This window comes from Hyla sarda, chromosome 2 (assembly GCF_029499605.1).
Source record: "Hyla sarda isolate aHylSar1 chromosome 2, aHylSar1.hap1, whole genome shotgun sequence".
Classification (NCBI taxonomy): Eukaryota; Metazoa; Chordata; class Amphibia; order Anura; family Hylidae; genus Hyla; species Hyla sarda.
The window spans coordinates 122,414,231-122,434,710 of NC_079190.1; the positions used below are offsets into that span (position 1 = coordinate 122,414,231).

Genomic DNA, 20,480 nt, shown 5'->3' on the forward strand with positions numbered 1-20,480 from the left:
GGAACCGCTTGACAACCAGATTGAACACATGTGCCATGCAGGGCGCATGTCTCTGGCTTCCATGTCTCAGGGGAGACAAGATGTTCTTCCCGTTGTCGGTCACCATGGTTCCCATTTCCAGTTTTCGTGGAGTAAGCCATGATTCAATTTCTTGATGAATGACTTTTAGCAGTTCCTCCAGTGTGACTCCGTTCGCCAAGGCAAACCATGTGAAGAACAGCATGACACCACCGTGCCCTGCACACATGGTATCCTGTATTGTCCCTGACCGTAGTTACAGCTCCACATGTCGGTGCTGTTGTGCACTTTGGTACACACCGACTGGCTCAAGGATTGGCCCACTTTCTGTTCCATAAAGTCGTGCAGGGCTAGTACTGCTTTCTTCGCCAAAAAAAATGATGGCTTGGGACTCTACACCTCGACTCGGCACAAGGCATCAGTTCTCATAAAGGTGTAGAGTCCACCACTTGAAAAGGGAAGGACTGCAGAACTAGCAGCTTGGACAGGAGCACATTCAGCTTCTGCGCCATTGGATGAGTGGGCGCATACTGTTGTCTCTTGGACATGGCTTTGCCGATGGATTGCTGGTGGAATGACTGACTCGAAGTAGGAGGAGCAAGAGCATCTGGAGCGACAGAAGATGGGTATGACACTCAGCTCCCTTCGGCTGAGGTGGTGGAGCCTTGGCTGGCTGAAACCGGGAGCAGTGCCAATGGGTGATGCAGCAGGCTGGACCACCACATCGGAGCCACGGTTCTCCCAGGCCACTTTATGGTGGCACTGCATATGTTGATGCAGGGCTGTTGCGCCAACATTGGGACCCTGGCCACGCTTCACCTTCTGCCGATACATCTTGCATGTGTTAACCTCCTCTGGATGCTTGATGAAAAACTGCCACACCTCTAAGTAGCCGATTTTCCCACCAACAGTCCGCACTGATTGACTGCTACTGCCACCAACTCCAGAAAGCCCTGTTTCACTACCTCCTGGGAAGGTAGGCTGCCGCAAAGCAGGTGGTCTCCCCCGGGCACGTTTGGCTCCAGACTTTCCACTTCTGCCACCATGTTGACTGCCAACCATGCTACCACCTTGCTGGCTCAGCTGCTGCCTCACGGGCAACCTGCAACTCTCTTCTCCTGATGATGATGAAGCCCCTTCTGCACCCGGCTCCCAAGTGCGATCGGCTTTATCATTATAGAGTTGTGTCTGCACATCACTTATGTCCTCAAAAGTGTCTGCTTCAGGAGCCTGAATGCTTGCAACACCACCTCCAACGCCACTCTGGAGGAAGTGGCAAATATAGCTGCTGACTGTCCTCTATTAGATCGTCCTAACGGAATAGTGGAGCTGAAGCCACAGCATAAGATACTTCTGTGGTGGAGGGAACAGCATAGGACAGAGGCAATGGGAGGACAGGCACTGCTCCCGGGCCATGCCAACTAAGAGTTGTGTCTGAGGAACCCACCGACTGTTGACTGGGGGTATCAGATGTCACTTAGAATGAAGTGGATGACTGTTTTAACCAATCGATGACGGCATATGGGTTGCTGGACGAGACACGACCGCTAGCTGATACCGGAAGCTCAGGCATCTTGCTATGACTCCTGCTGCCACTCGCCCCTAGTCTGCTGCAACCTCTGCTTGATGAATTTAGGCCTCTGCCACTCCTCTGTGCACGTCCTGGCACTTCTCTGCCTGACATACTTAGTGCGTATATGAGTGGAGGACAATACGCTCCAGTAAGCTTAAAATTACAAAACCAGCAGGTGTGTACTTTTGGCTGGCCTTGCATTGAACTAGGCCCTTAATACTTTAACTAAAAGGAACTAAATGGTACACCACTTAGATGTAAGTATGTGGTATGCACTTATGAGGGGAGTTCAAGGCACTCCAGTATGCTTAAAACAGGTATTTGTCTACAACACCAGCTGGTGTGTACTCTTGCCTGGCCTTTCACAGTATCTAGGCCCTTGATACTTTAACAGGAACAAAATAGTACACCACTTAGATGTACGTATGTGGTATGCATTTATGAGGGGAGGACAATGCGCTCCAGTACACTTAAAAAAGGATTTGTGTACAACACCAGCAGTACACACCAGTGCTGCAGCACACAGTCTCTGTGTACTACACACAAAATTGCCCTCTCTGTCTCAATCTCACTCACTTCCCTATCAGTGCTTGAGCTGAATCGCTGCTGTTCTGTGCAACACACTGCTCTCTGTCCCTCTCTGTAATAGAACACTGTAGTGACTGTAGTGACTGGGAGGTGAATCGCCGCTGTAAGAATGTTTTTCTGTGCAACAAACACTGCTCTCTGTACCTCTCTCTGTGCAACAGAACGCTGATGTGACTGGGAGGTGAATTGCTGCTGGAAAAATGCTTTTCTGGCCAACACACACAGCGCTGTCTGTCCTTATCTATCTTTCTGCAATGAAAGGCTGAAGTGACTGGCCGCAATCTGGCTGCCTATTACATAGGGCTGTGACATCACAGGGGTGTCTGGCTGCAGATAGGCTGCATGCTGCTGCATGCTGGCTGTGAGTCAGAGTCATCCCACCTAAACTTGTTCCCGCCTTCCCGGGATTCCTTGCCCCATGTCCTCACATTTGGATCTGCAATTTTAGATGCCCTGGAGCCTGGACCGCACTAAATGGAGTTTACTGAAGCGATTCGCGCAATAAAATTGTGGTGATATTCGCATTCGTTGCAAATCAAATTTTTCCTGAAATTCATAAGGAATTTGGATTTGTCAGATTCGATTCGCTCATCCCTAGTTATCACCCAAAAGCTGATGAAAAAAAAAAATCCTGAAAACTCTGATATTTCTAAGCAAATATAGGGTGGTAGATAAAATTGTGTCTATTGTTTGTGTCAGTTTAATGGATTCTCTTATTTGGCTAGCTACCTATAGCAAAAAAAAAAGTGTCCACTGTGTCTTTCTAAAAATGTGTCCACTTTTGCAGACATTTGTTGAAAGATTTAGTAAAAAAAAACCTGATACCTTGTTGGATGACCAAAAACATGATAGACTAAGCCTATTACACAGGGTAATATCGGCCTGTTCAGCTGATGTATAGGTCGTGTAATAGGTCGTAACATTAATTGTTTCAAAGTTAATTTCAATATATACTTCTCTTTGTTACTAAGATACCCCCTCTAAGGGGATATCTTAGAGGTAATCATACTCATAAAGGGTATTTATCACAATAGACAAAGCTTTCATGTGTACAGGCATTAAAGGGGTACTCTGCTGCCCCAGTGTTCGGAACATTTTGTTCCAAATGCTTGGAGCAGGCGGCGGGGGTCGTGACGTCACTGCCATGGCCCTCGTGACATCACATCACGCCCCCTCAATGCAAGTCTATGGGAAAGGGGGTGGCAGCCGCCACGCCCCCTCCCATAGACTTGCATTGAGGGGGCGTGGCATGACATCACGAGGGGTGTGACAGTGACTTCATGACCCCTGCTGCCCACTTCAAGCGTTCTAAACGAATGTCGGGTATTGCACAAAGATCGCGGGGGTCCCAGCGGCGGGACCTCTGCAATCAGACATCTTATAAGGGGATGAGATGTCTAGGGACGGAGTACCCCTTTAATGGTAGTGAGAGCCCTTGCTGACCATATTACAAAGCACTGTGTATTTCTGAAGGAACAATTCTTTGCAGAGATCTAACTTGAAAATACCCACTATGTGTCCCCATAACGACCAAGGACGTATATTTACGTCCTTGGCCAGCTCCCGCGATATAATGCGGGGTCACGCGGTGACCCCGCGTCATATCGGGTCGGTCCCGGCATGTATCTGATGCCGGGACCTGGGGCTAATAGCGCGGGGCTAATAGGCTTGAGCAATCAACCGCCGATAACGCTGGTAATTGCAAAGCTATGGCTTTGCAGTGAACAGTGCTGGCAATCAGTGTGTGCAGTGTTATAGGTCCCTATGGAGCTATAACACTGCAAAAAAAAGTGTAAAAAAAGTTAATAAATGTGATTTAACCCTTTCCCTAATAAAAGTTCAAATCACCCCCCTTTTCCCATAAAAAAAACACCATGTAAATAAAAATAAACATATGTGGTATCGCCGCGTGCGTAAATGTCCGAACTATAAAAATATTAAATCAATAATTAAACTGCACGGTCAATGGCGTACGCGCAAAAAATTCCAAAGTCCAAAATAACGTCCAATCAATACAAAATGTCCAATCAATACAAAAATGGTACCGATAAAAACTTCAGATCACGGCGCAAAAAATTAGCCCTCATACCGCCCCATACACGGAAAAATAAAAAAGTTATAGGGGTCAGAAGATGACAATTTTAAACGTATACATTTTTCTGCATGTAGTTATGATTTTTGACAGAAGTCCGACAAAATCAAACCGATATGAGTAGGGTATCATTTTAACCGTATGGACCTACAGAATAATGATAAGGTGTCATTTTTACCGAAAAATTTAGAAATGAAAAATGCGTAGAAACGGAAGCCCCCAAAAGTTACAAAATGGCTATTTTTTCTTCAATTTCGTCGCACAATGATTTTTTTTTCCATTTCGTCGTAGATTTTTGGGTAAAATGACTGATGTCACTGCAAAGTAGAATTGGTCGCACAAAAAACAAGCCATCATATGGATTTTTAGGTGCAAAATTGAAAGGGTTATGATTTTTAAAAGGTGAGGAGGAAAAAACGAAAGTGCAAAAACGGAAAAACCCGTGGTCCTTAAGGGGTTAAAATGCTAGTGTCTTCTTGTGTTACAGGGGGTCTTCTGTCTCCCCTCAGTCCCCATTGACCTCTGCAGCATTTATGGTAATGCCGCTGATTCCTTCGAATATCAGATATTTCGTAGAGCAGAATGTGTACTTGGCTGCATATACAGATACTGGAAAACCAGTGTCATTTCCTCTTAGCTTTTCAAATACAAACTGAAGAATGATGCTTTTTGTGCCCAACCAGCCTGTTACTCATCCTGAGCATCTCATGGCTGCTAACATTCTTCTAAATATGGACTTTATTTTTTGTGTGTTTTTATGCTTACAAATAATATTGTCGAGAAAAGAAAATTAGATTAATATAAGTGAGCTATTCTTGAGAAAAAAAGAAAAACATAACTAGTGTTTTATGTTTATTTTGAATAAATACTGTAATTTAGATGTTCCTCACGTTCTATTTAATACATACAGTAACTAATGAGTTAGTCATTGGCTATTACTGAGTCCTTATGGGTTACACTGTACATGGAGGTGCAGGAATAAATCAGGAGATAACTCACAGTAAAAAAAAAAAGTCATTAACTAGCATAGAACAGCGGGTGGCTGCAAAGCAGGCAATTATTATGGCTCATTAGAGCATACTATCATAAGCAGTATGCTAGTGTCATCTTCTGGGGCTCTTTTAATCACTAAGATGTTAAATTCACCTGGTTGTCATGAAAAGATATGGGGCTGTCCGGATCTGGCTAATACATTGGCCTGGATGTACTTGTGCATCCCAAATAGGTCTACCATTAGAAAAGTTACACGTATTACCGATGCTGTAAGTGTGATGAAATATACTGGAACCTGTTTATAAACATTTAGCTTCTCTATAGGTGATACCACCGGTACGATCACTAATGTCAAGGATCTCAGGTCATTTTTCTTATTGAATTACATATGGGAAAAGGTAGACTGTCAGATATACAAATTATATGAGTTTAGAGAAAGCCACAAGGGACCAGTCTTTAGGCATTAGAATAAAACAAGTAAGACCATTAATATTAAGGATCTCAGTGTTATACCAGGGTAATTTTTCTTATTAAATCGCATATGTCAAAGAGTAGACTTTGGCAGATATACAAATTATGTGAGTAATTAGGGAATAGTCACAAGGGAGCAACCCTTGGGTGTTAGAATTGTGCAAGATTATATTCTCTGTGTTTTTTGTGTTTTCATATTATATATAAGTTATCTCTACTTTAAAGGGGACCTATGGTCATTTTTTTTATTAATAGTTTTTTATTTCAATAAGAACAAAAATAAACAGACAACAAGAATAGCATATATATCAGATACGCAAAATGGACAAAGGTCCTAAACACGGAGAACAACAATGTGTGGTACAAGCAAAGTGCAGTAGGAATAAGGAAACAGACCAAGCAGATATCATGTGGTCAGTTTTTTTTTTTTTTTTTTAAATATCATTTTATAGCTCTGGGCACTCGGATTCCAACATAGTAACATAGTTCATAAGGTTGAAAAAAGACCAGAGTCCATCAAGTTCAACCTATATCCCTAATGAGTCCCTACTGAGTTGATCCAGAGGAAGGCAAAAAACCCTCATACTAGAGGTAAAAATTCCTTCCCGACTCCAAATATGGCAGTCAGAATAAATCCCTGGATCAACGTTCTGTCCCTAAAAATCTAATATACATAACAAGCAATGTTATTATTTTCCAAAAACGCATCCAGACCCCTTTTAAATTCTTTTACAGAGTTCACCATGACCACCTTCTCCGGGAGAGAATTCCACAGTCTCACTGCTCTTACAGTAAAGAACCCCCGTCTGTGCTGGTGTAGAAACCTTCTTTCTTCTACACGTAGAGGATGCCCCCTTGTTATAGATACAGTCCCGGGTATAAATAGATCATGGGAAAGATGTCTGTACTGTCCCCTGATAAATTTATACATAGTTATTAGGTCCCTTCTAAGCCTTCTTTTTTCTAAACTATTTAACCCTAATTCTGATAATCTTTCTGGATACTGTAGTCCTCCCATTCCCCGTATTACCCTGGTGTTGCCCATCTTTGAACCCTCTCCAGCTCCACTATATCTTTCTTGTACACTGGTGCCCAGTACTGTACACAGTATTCTATGTGTGGTCTGACTAGTGATTTGTACAGCGGTAGAATTATTTCCTTGTCATGGGCATCTATTCCCCTATTGATGCACCCCATGATTTTATTTGCTTTGGCAGCAGGTGCCCGATATTGGTTCCTACAGCTAAATTTACTGTTAACTAAAATCCCCAAGTCCTTTTCCACGTCAGTCGTCCCAAGTGTGCTCCCATTTAATACATAATCCCAGCCCGGATTTTTCCTCCCCATGTGCATTACCTTACATTTATCAATGTTGAACCTCATCTGCCACTTCCCCGCCCCAGCCTCCAACCTATCCAGATCCATTTGTAACAGTGCCCTGTCCTCTATTGTGTTAACCGCTTTACAGAGTTTAGTATCATCTGCAAAGATTACTACTTTACTATTCAACCCCTCTACAAGGTCATTAATAAATATATTAAATAGAACAGGACCCAAGACTGACCCCTGTAGTACCCCGCTAGTAACAGTCACCCAATCAGACAGTGTTTTTACTTTCTTGCTAAGTCCCCCATTGCTGAAATGTAGGGGTTTTGCTCTTTGGCTATCTGTACTTTTCACTGGACAGTCAGATGGGCAGGAACTTTATTGTAAATGAGGTCTGAATGCTAGACTAAGAGGGTGTGATTAGGGGTTTTCCATAGTCACGCCCCTAAACACAATTCTTGCCCCATCAGCACTGAAGTTTGGGGCATAGAAAGAAAGTAAAAGCACTGTTGGAATAAGGGCACTCAAGTCTATAAAATTCCTGCAGGTATATGTTTATTTAATAAAGTCTGAATAGTGTGAATCTTACCAGGTCACTATCTCCTATTTCTTTGTCTAGTTGCAGGCAGCAACTTTAGCTTTTTGCTGAAGGAATGGATCAATGCCGGCCTTTGAGTGTATCTGGTTGTATTCTGGTTGGCTCATGTTCCTACTTTATGTAATAGGTCCATGTACCTTGTTCACTTGCTAGTGATATTGTTTAGACACTCTCTGTCTTATGCCCCCTGTCCTGTACTGCCTGATTCTGTTCACACTAGCATGTTGTCTGTGGATTGTGTTGTCTTGCTAAATATGGCCTGTGCTTGTTTGTTGTTTTTAAGTTATTCTGTAAGTACTACAAATCCTATCTAATTTAATAATTCTTGATGAGTAGCTGTTTACTTATTTCTACTATTATTTGTTCCATGCACTATTTCTAGTAGGTCTTCCTATTATGCCCTTAGTACTGGTAGCTCCATGCTATTGAGTCCCTAACTAAATATATATGTGTGGGATGTGGCCTGAATGTGGTTGCTCGTAAATGGGCCCACTGCAGTTCACCACAGTTAAAAACAACATCGCTTTTTTGATGGGATGCCAACATATACCTAGGATGCATTGCTTTAATACTGCAACAAGTTGATGCCTGTAGTGCTCAGTCATCCATGATTCGAGAAATCAGTCTCTCCATTTGGTCAAACACTCTTGATAGAAGTTGCCCTCTAAAAATACTTAGGTGCTAAAACTGCCGAATGAGATTTGGTATAAGGCTTTATAGAAAGTCTAATACTAATTACACTATTGAGTATTTTCTGGTGGCAGCAGTGGATCATGCTGCACAATACAACTGATAAGACACACCAAGTGCCATGTCCCATTCCTCTTTCATGCATTTTTTTTCAAGAAACATCTGTGGCAACTGGAGGGGAAACAGACTGATGGGGAACATTCTTATCCTCACAATAGAAACGTATCAGCTGTGAGAGTGCAGAGACTAGGAATTTAATAGAATGCAGGTTACTGCTCTTCAGTGCAATTTATTATTTTTGTAATATAAAAATATTTACCTTACTTGGGGACAAAAGTGAATTGTTCTTTAAAAGACTTAATCCATAAGCAGGATCCTCATTTAATTTGTATTTCCTGAAAACAAAAGTGAGTCCCTGATTTTTTTCTATTTTCAGCTCAGTGCAGAACATGGATTTGGGCTTTTTTTTTTTTTTTCCATTAGTGTTTAGTGGATGTTCAGAATGGCTGGAAAATCCTAGTGAAACTTATTCAAGCATTAATACATAGTAAATTGGTTATTCTCAGTGTTTTATTACTTGTTATTTAACGGTTAACAGAGAGGTCATTCTTCCTTGCAACAGCCTGTTCTACGAGGATATTACTGTTATAAAGCAAGCTCAACTGTTTGCATCATCACCCAGTGTTAACACCATAGACATAGAACATAAAAAACAAAGACTGTATTTCAGATCTTTGTCTTTCCAGAAAGTACATGTTTCTTAGTGAGATTTGGCTTTACATTTGAAAATGCAGTAGTTGTAACATGCTACATGATCATAAGCTCAGTGATGCTGAAAAGCAAGTGACCTGCTTGTGACAATGGAAAAGAAGAGAAAGTGACATAACAGAAAGCTCACAAAAGCTATTTTTATAACAACCTTGGAGCTCTACATGTCGGTAGAAAAAAAGAATCTAAAAATTGGCCTCATGTTGTAGGTGGATTCAAAACTGGCAGCAGCTTGGAGTTTCCCTCTTGCCAAAAAGAAAGATTTGAGTCCAGCCTGCTCTTCCCAGTTCTGTCCTACCATGGCCGGCCAATGCATTAAGGGAGGAGCTGTGCCAATTCCTCATTATGAAAGTGCAAGATATTTTTTGAATAATTCCAGCCAATGCAAAGATAGGTATTGTTTGGCACTGTCGCTCAAGAAATAAATGTGGTGAGAATGTGCTATATAGTTGCTAAGTGTTCAGAGATACGGTGGTGCTCAGTCTGAATAGTTCATCATGCACATATCCAAATAGAAAGAAGTAAGGAGACGGTGACTCATTCGATCTTCATAGTATCTTCTTTATTTTTCAATAATACTTACATCGTAGAAGGGGGGAGACATACAGGGGGTAGAGAAGAAATGAGGCTACAGCAGCCGTTTCGCACTAGTTGTGCTTCATCGGGCCTCTCAGAGGCCCGATGAAGCACAACTAGTGCGAAACGGCTGCTGTAGCCTCATTTCTTATCTACCCCCTGTATGTCTCCCCCCTGCTACGATGTAAGTATCATTGGCAAAATAAAGAAGATACTATGAAGATCAGGTTAGTCGCCGTCTCCTTACTTCTTTCTATTTTTTGATAGACTGGTTAAATTCCCCAGGTAGAAAAGGTCCAAACCTTACTAGAGATTGAGATTGACTAAGATTATGGTTGCTATGTGGTCCTTTATAAACCTCTACCTCCCAGGCACAAAAAATTTAAACTGGTCTCTTGAAAGCTGCGAAAGAAATTTCCTTTAGGCCAGTGCAAATGTTGATAAGTTCCTCATAAAAACAGGACTCAATCATATGCGTCCCTGGGTAGGTCTTGGCAACTAACTCTTTCTTTCTTTTGACTAGACTGCACTACTCCTTTTACTTCTTTTTTTTCTCTGTTCCTATTCTCAATATTTTAGGTTCCATACTCAATGGACTAACAGGTTAACATGGGGTTTATAGACTTGCTAGAAACCATGGTTAGAGCTAGTTTGGGATGTAACTTAGTGTATGTGGGGGATGTTTAGGTCATCTCTGCACCTTTCACATGCTATCGCAGCATGAAGAATTACAGTATTCAACACAACCAGCATAGACAGATAACTATTTACATTTAGGTGGCACTGACAACCTGGTCTTTCACGCAAACACAAACCACGTGTACTGGTATACTGCACAATTTCTGGATGATGCCCAACCACAAGCCCTGCAAGGATCTCAGTGGGACATCACAAGCAGGTATATCTCCCATTAATTTTACCCTTCATTTTACATGCTAAGGGTACACTATGGGAATGCCTAATTCTTTATTGTTTAAAAGACAAGTTTACAGTAAAAGTCTGATTTGAATAATATGTAATTTGATGATACAGGGACAAAGGTTTTTACCGGTCTTACTGAACTTCTGCTATGTCTGTCCCTCTTCCAGACAAAACCAGAAGGCAGACAACTATTATTTCAGCTAAAACATAAAAATAGGCTTTACATGTCAACAAATTACTGCAGAGGAAAATGTTTTACTTTGTTTAAAAGTAAAATAAAAATGTCTTATTGATTAAAATGAGCAAAACATTAACCTTTCTAATAAACTTAATGAATTTGTTTTCCGTTTTATAGAAATAATGGCACAAAAAACACCACCAGGGCTCTCCATACTGTCCAGAACATAATTCTTTTTAACTGCAGCATCATCTTTGTTCATGCTTAAGTATGGGCATGGACAAAGTCCAATAAATGGGGGTGGGACTAGTACTCATCTGTGCTCACACCTGTCCTATCAGACTTCAGCATGAAAACAGAGAGGAGGGGGTAACAGAGCAGCCTGCAGTGATTGGATGAAGAGACCCAGCAAAGCACAGAAGATGAGTCATATTGGGGACCCCCCCCCCCCCAGCAAAGAATAACAAGTGTGCAATAAAAAAGTTATTTGTGAGAGAAATATAGGTGATAGACACATAACAATTATGGGTACATGATCAGGATAAAGTACTGAGAAATATATACCATTTTTTTTTTGTGATATGACAGGTACTCTAACACTAAAAAGAAACAGCATATTTATTCAAATATCCTAAATATGGATTAAAGCTACCCAAATGCTAAATGCTAAACATAATTATGTACACAGACAGAATTACAGCTCCAGAATGGGACTCAGAGTAAACAGAGAAGAAGTCAGAGCAGAATTTACCTTTACACAACATTCTATGTCTCAACATTTCCATTTCTTTATTTTTTGCCATTTATGGTTTGAGCTGCATTTCCACTCTGTCATTTTAATCTGTCCCTGTAATCCTTAAGGAGACTTAACCAATAACATAATATTATGGCTCTGAGACTGTGAATTGCATAGTTTTGACCCAGAAAACCTCCACAAAAATTAAATTTAAGTGAAAAAGAAGATGATAAGTACTAGGAGTTCAGTGTAATGACAAATTTTCTCAGCTTATATGTCCCAAATGACTGTGAAAACACATTGGCTGAATATTTTCAGTAAGCGTACCTTGATGTGATACACATTTAATTTTTGGACGCGTTGTAAACTTCTTATTATATTTATTATAGCTTGTGAGCTGTCACGATGCCGGCTGGCAGGAGGTGGATCCTCTGTGCCAGAGAGGGATTGGCGTGGACCGTGCTAGTGGACCGGTTCTAAGTTACTACTGGTGTTCACCAGAGCCCGCCGCAAAGCGGGATGGTCTTGCTGCGGCGGTAGTAACCAGGTCGTATCCACTAGCAACGGCTCAACCTCTCTGACTGCTGAAGATAGGCGCGGTACAAGGGAGTAGACAAAGGCAAGGTCGGACGTAGCGGAAGGTCGGGGCAGGCAGCAAGGATCGTAGTCAGGGGCAACGGCAGGAGGTCTGGAACACAGGCTAGGAACACACAAGGGAACGCTTTCACTAGGCACAAGGGCAACAAGATCCGGCGAGGGAGTGCAGGGGAAGTGAGGTATACATAGGGAGTGCACAGGTGAAGACACTAATTGGAACCACTGCGCCAATCAGTGGCGCAGTGGCCCTTTAAATCGCAGAGACCCGGCGCGCGCGCCCTAGGGAGCGGGGCCGCGCGCGCCGGGACAGGACCGAGGGAGAGCGAGTCAGGTACGGAAGCCGGGGTGCGCATCGCGAGCGGGCGCCACCCGCATCGCGAATGGCATCCCGGCTGGAGGCGGTATCGCAGCGCACCCGGTCAGTGGATCTGACCGGGGCGCTGCCGTAGCGAGGATGTTGCGAGCGCTCCGGGGAGGAGCGGGGACCCGGAGCGCTCGGCGTAACAGTACCCCCCCCTTGGGTCTCCCCCTCTTCTTAGAGCCTGAGAACCTGAGGACCAGACTTTTATCTAGGATATTGTCCTCAGGTTCCCAGGATCTCTCTTCAGGACCACAGCCCTCCCAGTCGACCAAAAAAAAAAGTTTTTCCTCTGACCTTTTTGGAGGCCAGTATCTCCTTTACGGGAAAGATGTCCGAAGAACCGGAGACAGGAGTGGGAGAAATAAGTTTAGGAGAGAAACGGTTGATGATGAGTGGTTTAAGAAGAGAGACATGAAAGGCATTAGGAATACGAAGAGAAGGAGGAAGAAGAAGTTTGTAAGAGACAGGATTAATTTGGCACAAGATTTTGAAAGGACCAAGATAGCGAGGTCCCAATTTGTAGCTGGGAACACGGAAGCGGACATATTTAGCGGAGAGCCATACCTTGTCTCCGGGAGAAAAAATGGGGGGAGCTCTTCTTTTCTTATCGGCAAACTTTTTCATGCGCGAAGAAGCCTGTAAGAGAGAATTTTGAGTCTCTTTCCATATGGTGGAAAGATCACAAGTTATTTCATCCACAGCGGGCAAACCAGAGGGCAAGGGAGTAGGGAGGGGGGGAAGAGGGTGACGGCCGTACACCACGAAAAATGGGGATTTGGAAGAAGATTCAGAGACTCTGAAGTTGTACGAGAATTCGGCCCATGGTAGAAGATCTGCCCAGTCATCCTGGCGGGAGGAAACAAAATGCCGTAAATAATCACCCAGGACCTGGTTAATTCTTTCTACTTGCCCATTGGATTGAGGATGATAAGCAGAAGAAAAGTTTAATTTAATCTTGAGTTGTTTACAGAGAGCCCTCCAGAATTTTGACACGAATTGGACGCCTCTATCCGAGACGATCTGCGTGGGCAACCCGTGAAGACGAAAAATGTGTACAAAAAATTGTTTTGCCAACTGAGGCGCTGAAGGAAGTCCAGGAAGAGGAATAAAATGTGCCATCTTAGAAAATCGATCAACGACCACCCAAACAACCGTGTTGCCACGGGATGGAGGTAAGTCTGTAATAAAGTCCATACCAATCAGAGACCAAGGCTGTTCGGGGACAGGCAGAGGATGAAGGAGACCAGCAGGCTTCTGGCGAGGAGTCTTATCCCGGGCACAGACAGTGCAGGCCCGCACGAAATCAACAACATCCGTCTCCAGAGTCGGCCACCAATAGAAACGAGAGATGAGTTGCAAGGATTTCTTGATGCCCGCATGGCCTGCGAGATGGGAGGAGTGCCCCCATTTGAGGATTCCGAGGCGTTGGCGTGGAGAGATGAAGGTCTTCCCTGGAGGAGTTTGCCTGATGGAGGCTGGAGAGGTGGAGATCAGGCAGTCAGGAGGAATGATGTGTTGCGGAGAGAGCTCTACTTCCGAGGCATCCGAGGAACGAGAGAGAGCATCGGCCCTAATGTTCTTGTCGGCGGGGCGAAAGTGAATTTCAAAATTAAACCGGGCAAAGAACAGAGACCACCTGGCCTGGCGAGGGTTCAGCCGTTGGGCAGACTGGAGATAGGAGAGATTCTTGTGATCGGTGTAAATAATAACTGGAAATTTTGATCCCTCCAGCAGATGCCTCCATTCCTCAAGTGCTAATTTAATGGCCAGTAGCTCTCGATCCCCGATGGAGTAGTTCCTCTCCGCTGGAGAGAAGGTCCTAGAAAAAAACCCACAAGTAACAGCATGCCCAGAAGAATTTTTTTGTAGAAGAACCGCTCCAGCTCCTACTGAGGAGGCATCAACCTCCAATAAGAAGGGTTTAGATGGGTCAGGTCTGGAGAGCACGAGAGCAGAAGAAAAGGCAGACTTGAGCCGTTTAAAGGCGTCTTCCGCTTGAGGAGGCCATGACTTAGGATTGGCATTCTTCTTGGTTAAAGCCACGATAGGAGCCACAAGGGTGGAAAAATGTGGAATAAATTGTCTGTAATAATTGGCGAACCCCAAAAAACGTTGGATAGCACGGAGTCCGGAGGGGCGTGGCCAATCTAAGACGGCAGAGAGTTTGTCTGGGTCCATTTGTAGTCCCTGGCCAGAGACCAAGTATCCTAGGAAAGGAAGAGATTGACATTCAAACAGACATTTCTCCATTTTGGCATAAAGTTGATTGTCTCGAAGTCTCTGAAGAACCATGCGGACATGCTGGCGGTGTTCTTCTAGGTTGGCAGAAAAAATCTGAATATCGTCCAAATACACAACAACACAGGAATATAAGAGATCACGAAAAATTTCATTAACAAAGTCTTGGAAGACGGCAGGGGCGTTGCACAGGCCAAAGGGCATGACCAGATACTCAAAGTGTCCATCTCTAGTGTTAAATGCCGTTTTCCATTCGTCCCCCTCCCTGATGCGGATGAGATTATAAGCACCTCTTAAGTCCAGTTTGGTAAAGATGTGGGCACCTTGGAGGCGATCAAAGAGTTCAGAGATAAGAGGAAGAGGGTAGCGGTTCTTTACCGTGATTTTATTAAGTCCGCGGTAGTCAATGCAAGGACGTAGGGAGCCATCTTTTTTGGACACAAAGAAAAATCCAGCTCCGGCAGGAGAGGAGGATTTGCGGATAAACCCCTTTTTTAAATTTTCCTGGATGTACTCAGACATAGCAAGAGTCTCTGGGGCGGACAGAGGATAAATTCTGCCCCGGGGTGGAGTAGTGCCCGGGAGGAGGTCAATAGGACAGTCATAAGGCCTGTGAGGAGGTAGAGTCTCAGCTTGTTTTTTACAAAATACGTCAGCATAGTCCATATAGGCCTTAGGGAGACCGGTTACAGGGGGAACCACAGGGTCACGGCAGGGAGTACTGGGAACCGGTTTAAGGCAGTCCTTGAAACAAGAGGTACCCCAGCTCTTGATCTCCCCTGTGGACCAATCCAGGGTTGGGGAATGGCGTTGAAGCCACGGTAGTCCAAGGAGAATTTCGGAAGTGCAATTGAGGAGGACCAAAAACTCAATTTTTTCATGATGAGGTCCGATGCACATTAGGAGGGGCTCCGTGCGGTAACGTATGGTACAGTCCAATCTTTCATTGTTAACGCAATTGATGTAGAGGGGTCTGGCGAGACTGGTCACTGGGATGTTGAACCTGTTGATGAGAGAGGCCAAAATAACGTTTCCTGCAGATCCGGAATCCAAGAAGGCCTTAGTGGAGAAGAAGAAGGTAGAGGCAGATATCCGCACAGGCACAGTAAGACGTGGAGAAGCAGAGTTGACATCAAGGACTGTTTCACCTTTGTGCGGAGTCAGCGTACGTCTTTCCAGGCGGGGAGGACGGATAGGACAATCCTTCAGGAAGTGTTCGGTACCGGCACAGTACAGGCAGAGATTCTCCATGCGGCGTCGTGTCCTCTCTTGAGGTGTCAGGCGAGACCGGTCAACTTGCATAGCCTCCACGGCGGGAGGCACAGGAACGGATTGCAGAGGACCAGAGGAGAGAGGAGCCGGGGAGAAAAAACGCCTCGTGCGAACAAAGTCCATATCCTGGCGGAGCTCCTGACGCCTTTCGGAAAAACGCATGTCAATGCGAGTGGCCAGATGAATGAGTTCATGTAGGTTAGCAGGAATTTCTCGTGCGGCCAGAACATCTTTAATGTTGCTGGATAGGCCTTTTTTAAAGGTCGCGCAGAGGGCCTCATTATTCCAGGATAGTTCAGAAGCAAGAGTACGGAATTGTATGGCGTACTCGCCAACGGAAGAATTACCCTGGACCAGGTTCAGCAGGGCAGTCTCAGCAGAAGAGGCTCGGGCAGGTTCCTCAAAGACACTACGAATTTCCGAGAAGAAGGAGTGTACAGAGGCAGTGACGGGGTCATTGCGGTCCCAGAGCGGTGTGGCCCATGACAGAGCTTTCCCAGAAAGCAGGCTGACTACGAAAGCCACCTTAGACCTTTCAGTAGGAAACTGGTCCGACATCATCTCCAAGTGTAGGGAACATTGTGAAAGAAAGCCACGGCAAAACTTAGAGTCCCCATCAAATTTATCCGGCAAGGATAGTCGTAGGCCGGAAGCGGCCACTCGCTGCGGAGGAGGTGCAGGAGCTGGCGGAGGAGATGATTGCTGAAGCTGTGGTAGTAGCTGCTGTAGCATCACGGTCAGTTGAGACAGCTGATGGCCTTGTTGCGCTATCTGTTGTGACTGCTGGGCGACCACCGTGGTGAGGCCGGCGACAACTGGCAAAGGAACTTCAGCGGGATCCAGCGCCGGATCTACTGTCACGATGCCGGCTGGCAGGAGGTGGATCCTCTGTGCCAGAGAGGGATTGGCGTGGACCGTGCTAGTGGACCGGTTCTAAGTTACTACTGGTGTTCACCAGAGCCCGTCGCAAAGCGGGATGGTCTTGCTGCGGCGGTAGTAACCAGGTCGTATCCACTAGCAACGGCTCAACCTCTCTGACTGCTGAAGATAGGCGCGGTACAAGGGAGTAGACAAAGGCAAGGTCGGACGTAGCGGAAGGTCGGGGCAGGCAGCAAGGATCGTAGTCAGGGGCAACAGCAGGAGATCTGGAACACAGGCTAGGAACACACAAGGGAACGCTTTCACTAGGCACAAGGGCAACAAGATCCGGCGAGGGAGTGCAGGGGAAGTGAGGTATACATAGGGAGTGCACAGGTGAAGACACTAATTGGAACCACTGCGCCAATCAGTGGCGCAGTGGCCCTTTAAATCGCAGAGACCCGGCGCGCCCTAGGGAGCGGGGCCGCGCGCGCCGGGACAGGACCGAGGGAGAGCGAGTCAGGTACGGAAGCCGGGGTGCGCATCGCGAGCGGGCGCCACCCGCATCGCGAATCGCATCCCGGCTGGAGGCGGTATCGCAGCGCACCCGGTCAGTGGATCTGACCGGGGCGCTGCCGTAGCGAGGATGTTGCGAGCGCTCCGGGGAGGAGCGGGGACCCGGAGCGCTCGGCGTAACATGAGCATTGTGCCTAGAACAATCCTTTAGCCACAATTACCATAGTTTTTAGTATTACAATCACCATAGTTATTAGTGTCTTGAACTTTTGTTTCCCCAATAGCGTCTCATGCACCAAGAACAATCCAATATGTGTGGGTGGGAGGCTGGGGCTGACAGAGCCCCTCATATTGGCTAAGTAAAATAGTTTTCTAAGAGCAGTGTTTTCCAAACAGTGGATCTCTGGAAGTTGTAGTTTTGCAACAGCTGAAGAAACATTGCTTGGAAACCACTGGCTTAGAGGATTCCGTTGTAACCTTAAAGGGATACTCAGCTGAAAATATCCTATCCGTGACAGCTAGTACATAGCCATCATGCCTCCTCCCATAGATGTGAATGGAGGGGGCATGGCGGCTGGTATCACCAGTCATCGGGCACGGAGCAGAGTTCGCTCCGTGCACCGAATGACAGGGGTGCCGCAGCGTAGATCTATAAGCAGAGAATAATAAGAAATTATATAGTTCAGACATTTACACACGTGGCGATACCACATACAGTTCTGCTCCCTAGTTCACTATGATTCACTCCACTGTTCCCTGGTACACTAGGGTACTCCACCCCTAGACATCTTATCCCTGATCGCGGGGGTCCCGCTGCTGGGGACCCCCTTGATCTCAGCTGCGGCACCCCAGACATCCGGTGCACGTAGCGTTCTTCGCTCTGTGCCGGATGACTGGTGATGCGGGGTGGAGGCTCGTGATGTCATGGTCACGCCCTGCTCATGACATCATGGCCATGCCCCATCAATGCAAGTCTATGGGAGGGGGCGTGGCCGTGACATCATGAGTGGGCACGGTCGTGACGTCAAGAGCTTTTGGTGCTCCTGTGAAACACTGTAAATAAACGCCGGGTGCAGCAGGGAGATCGGGGGGGGGGGCTAGTTGGTGAGACCCCCGCGATCCGAAGGCAATTGAACTTTATACTATAGTGATGTAAATTGAAAAGGCATGCAATACACAGTTCGAAAAGCAGATCCTCAGCACAATATCACATGAGGATTTTTCCACAGTTCCCCCGCTGCCCCTGAACTAACACTAGTAGCAGGTAAAGCTGGCAGTGTAAATGTAGCCTAAGCAATACCAGTGGGAAAAGGAAACGTTCCTTTTTGTGTGACCCTTGAATTGAGATTGCATTACCTGAACTTTGAACTTTATCATGAATACAGCATAAAATTCTATTTCATTCTTTAGCCAGTCCATTTAGCCTTTTCTGGGGGTGTTGAGTCATATTAGGTTGAATGGTCTTTGTAACAAATATAAAAAAAAAACTGCTGGAAATTAGACCTTTCAGAACATTATAGAAATTTTTATAGCTAAGAAACAAAGTTCCAAACTGGAAAGTCATTAGTCACAATAACAGACTGTAAATGTATTTCTTATCTCAGGGGATGGCTATGAAAGTCGTAACTTGTGATCCTTACACATACGGGGTGTATATATATATATATATATATATATATATATATATATATATATAATTCGTAGATTATTATAGCTGCCATCACCACCGACTGCTGATCATTAAGAAGTAATGTCCCATAGATAATAAGCAAATTACATTACCTGCTAATATCCAGTCACTCAGGGTCACCTAACAAAAGTCTGGTACTTCTTTACAACAAGCTTGCTGTCTCATGTCCCTTCTGTTTTTGGTCTTTCAGACTGCAGTTAATGAAGACTACCATGAACCCAAATTTAGGACAAGATAGAATTCAGAATATTTGCTGTAAAGCCCATTGTCTATCGACTCATTTTGTTGCAGTACTCCAGTTTTTTGTGTTGTCTTAGTAAGTGTCTTTCATCATAGGCAATGACAATAGACAATTGCATTAGTTGCAGAATTTGCTAAAAAAAATATGAAACATAAAATAAAAACTGAAAACTAAAAAATAAGGCTTAATAACCTTTAATGACTGCATTAAAGATTAAAATGACTTAATACATACCAGGCTTTCACAAAAAAAAAAAAAAAAGGAAAAAAACCCCACAGGAATGCAGGGCTAGAAAACGTTCAAACAACCCTTTCTGTCTTTCTTCTTTTTTTATTTTTCCTATAGCTACAGACACTGCCTTAGCACCTTAGACATATATGTTTCTTTGTGACACTGGGTCAAGGCGCTGTGTCTTCAAAAGGTTGTTTCCATGGAAACAAGACAAGAGAATCTTTTTAGCATGATTTGGCATCAGAAATAACAGTAATAGGAAAAATACACAAAGGTGCCCTTGGTGAAGCCCTGGAAAGAACGTTTTATATGCACATATAGGACTCGTTTACATCTATACCACAGTAGTAGACTGCAAGCTGCCTTTATACAGCACCTAAATGTATGCTGTGGTATCCTGATAGGCTTGCATTATGTATAAAATGTTTTTGTTTTCTGTACGTTTGTGTACAATTTAGTTTGTGAACTAGAAAGTTCTGCATGCACTGCTTTTCTGTTACATAACAAAATTGTATTGTGTGGTATAAATGTTTTTACCCATTGAAGTATATTAGTGATGTACTGTGTGGTATGATGTAGTGTATGTTTTTTCCCAATTGAAGTTAATTAGTGATGTAATGTGTATTAAACTTTATTTGTTTTTTTAGGGGGGGGGGTTGGTTTACAGTTTTAACATTAACATACACTGCTTAAAAAAATAAAGGGAGCACTAAAATAACACATCCTAGATCTGAATGAACTAATCGTATGAAATACTTTCGTCTTTACATAGTTGAATGTTCTGACAACAAAATCACACAAAAATGATCAATGGAAATCAAATTTATCAACCCATGGAGGTCTGGATATGGAGTCACAGTCAAAATCAGAGTGGAAAACCACACTACAGGCTGATCCAACTTTGATATAATGTCCTTAAAACAAGTCAAAATGAGGCTCAGTGCTGTG

General features: G+C 44.3%; 1 long non-coding RNA gene across 1 annotated transcript in view; it reads left to right on the forward strand.

The window, feature by feature from the left end:
• The window catches only part of LOC130357722 (uncharacterized), a 41,484-nt gene extending 22,135 nt beyond the window's left edge, over positions 1-19,349 (forward strand). Inside the window, exon 3 of the long non-coding RNA XR_008889231.1 lies at positions 19,251-19,349. This is a non-coding gene — a long non-coding RNA (uncharacterized LOC130357722). The remainder of the gene's footprint in view (positions 1-19,250) is intronic.
• Positions 19,350-20,480: the final 1,131 nt, after the last annotated feature.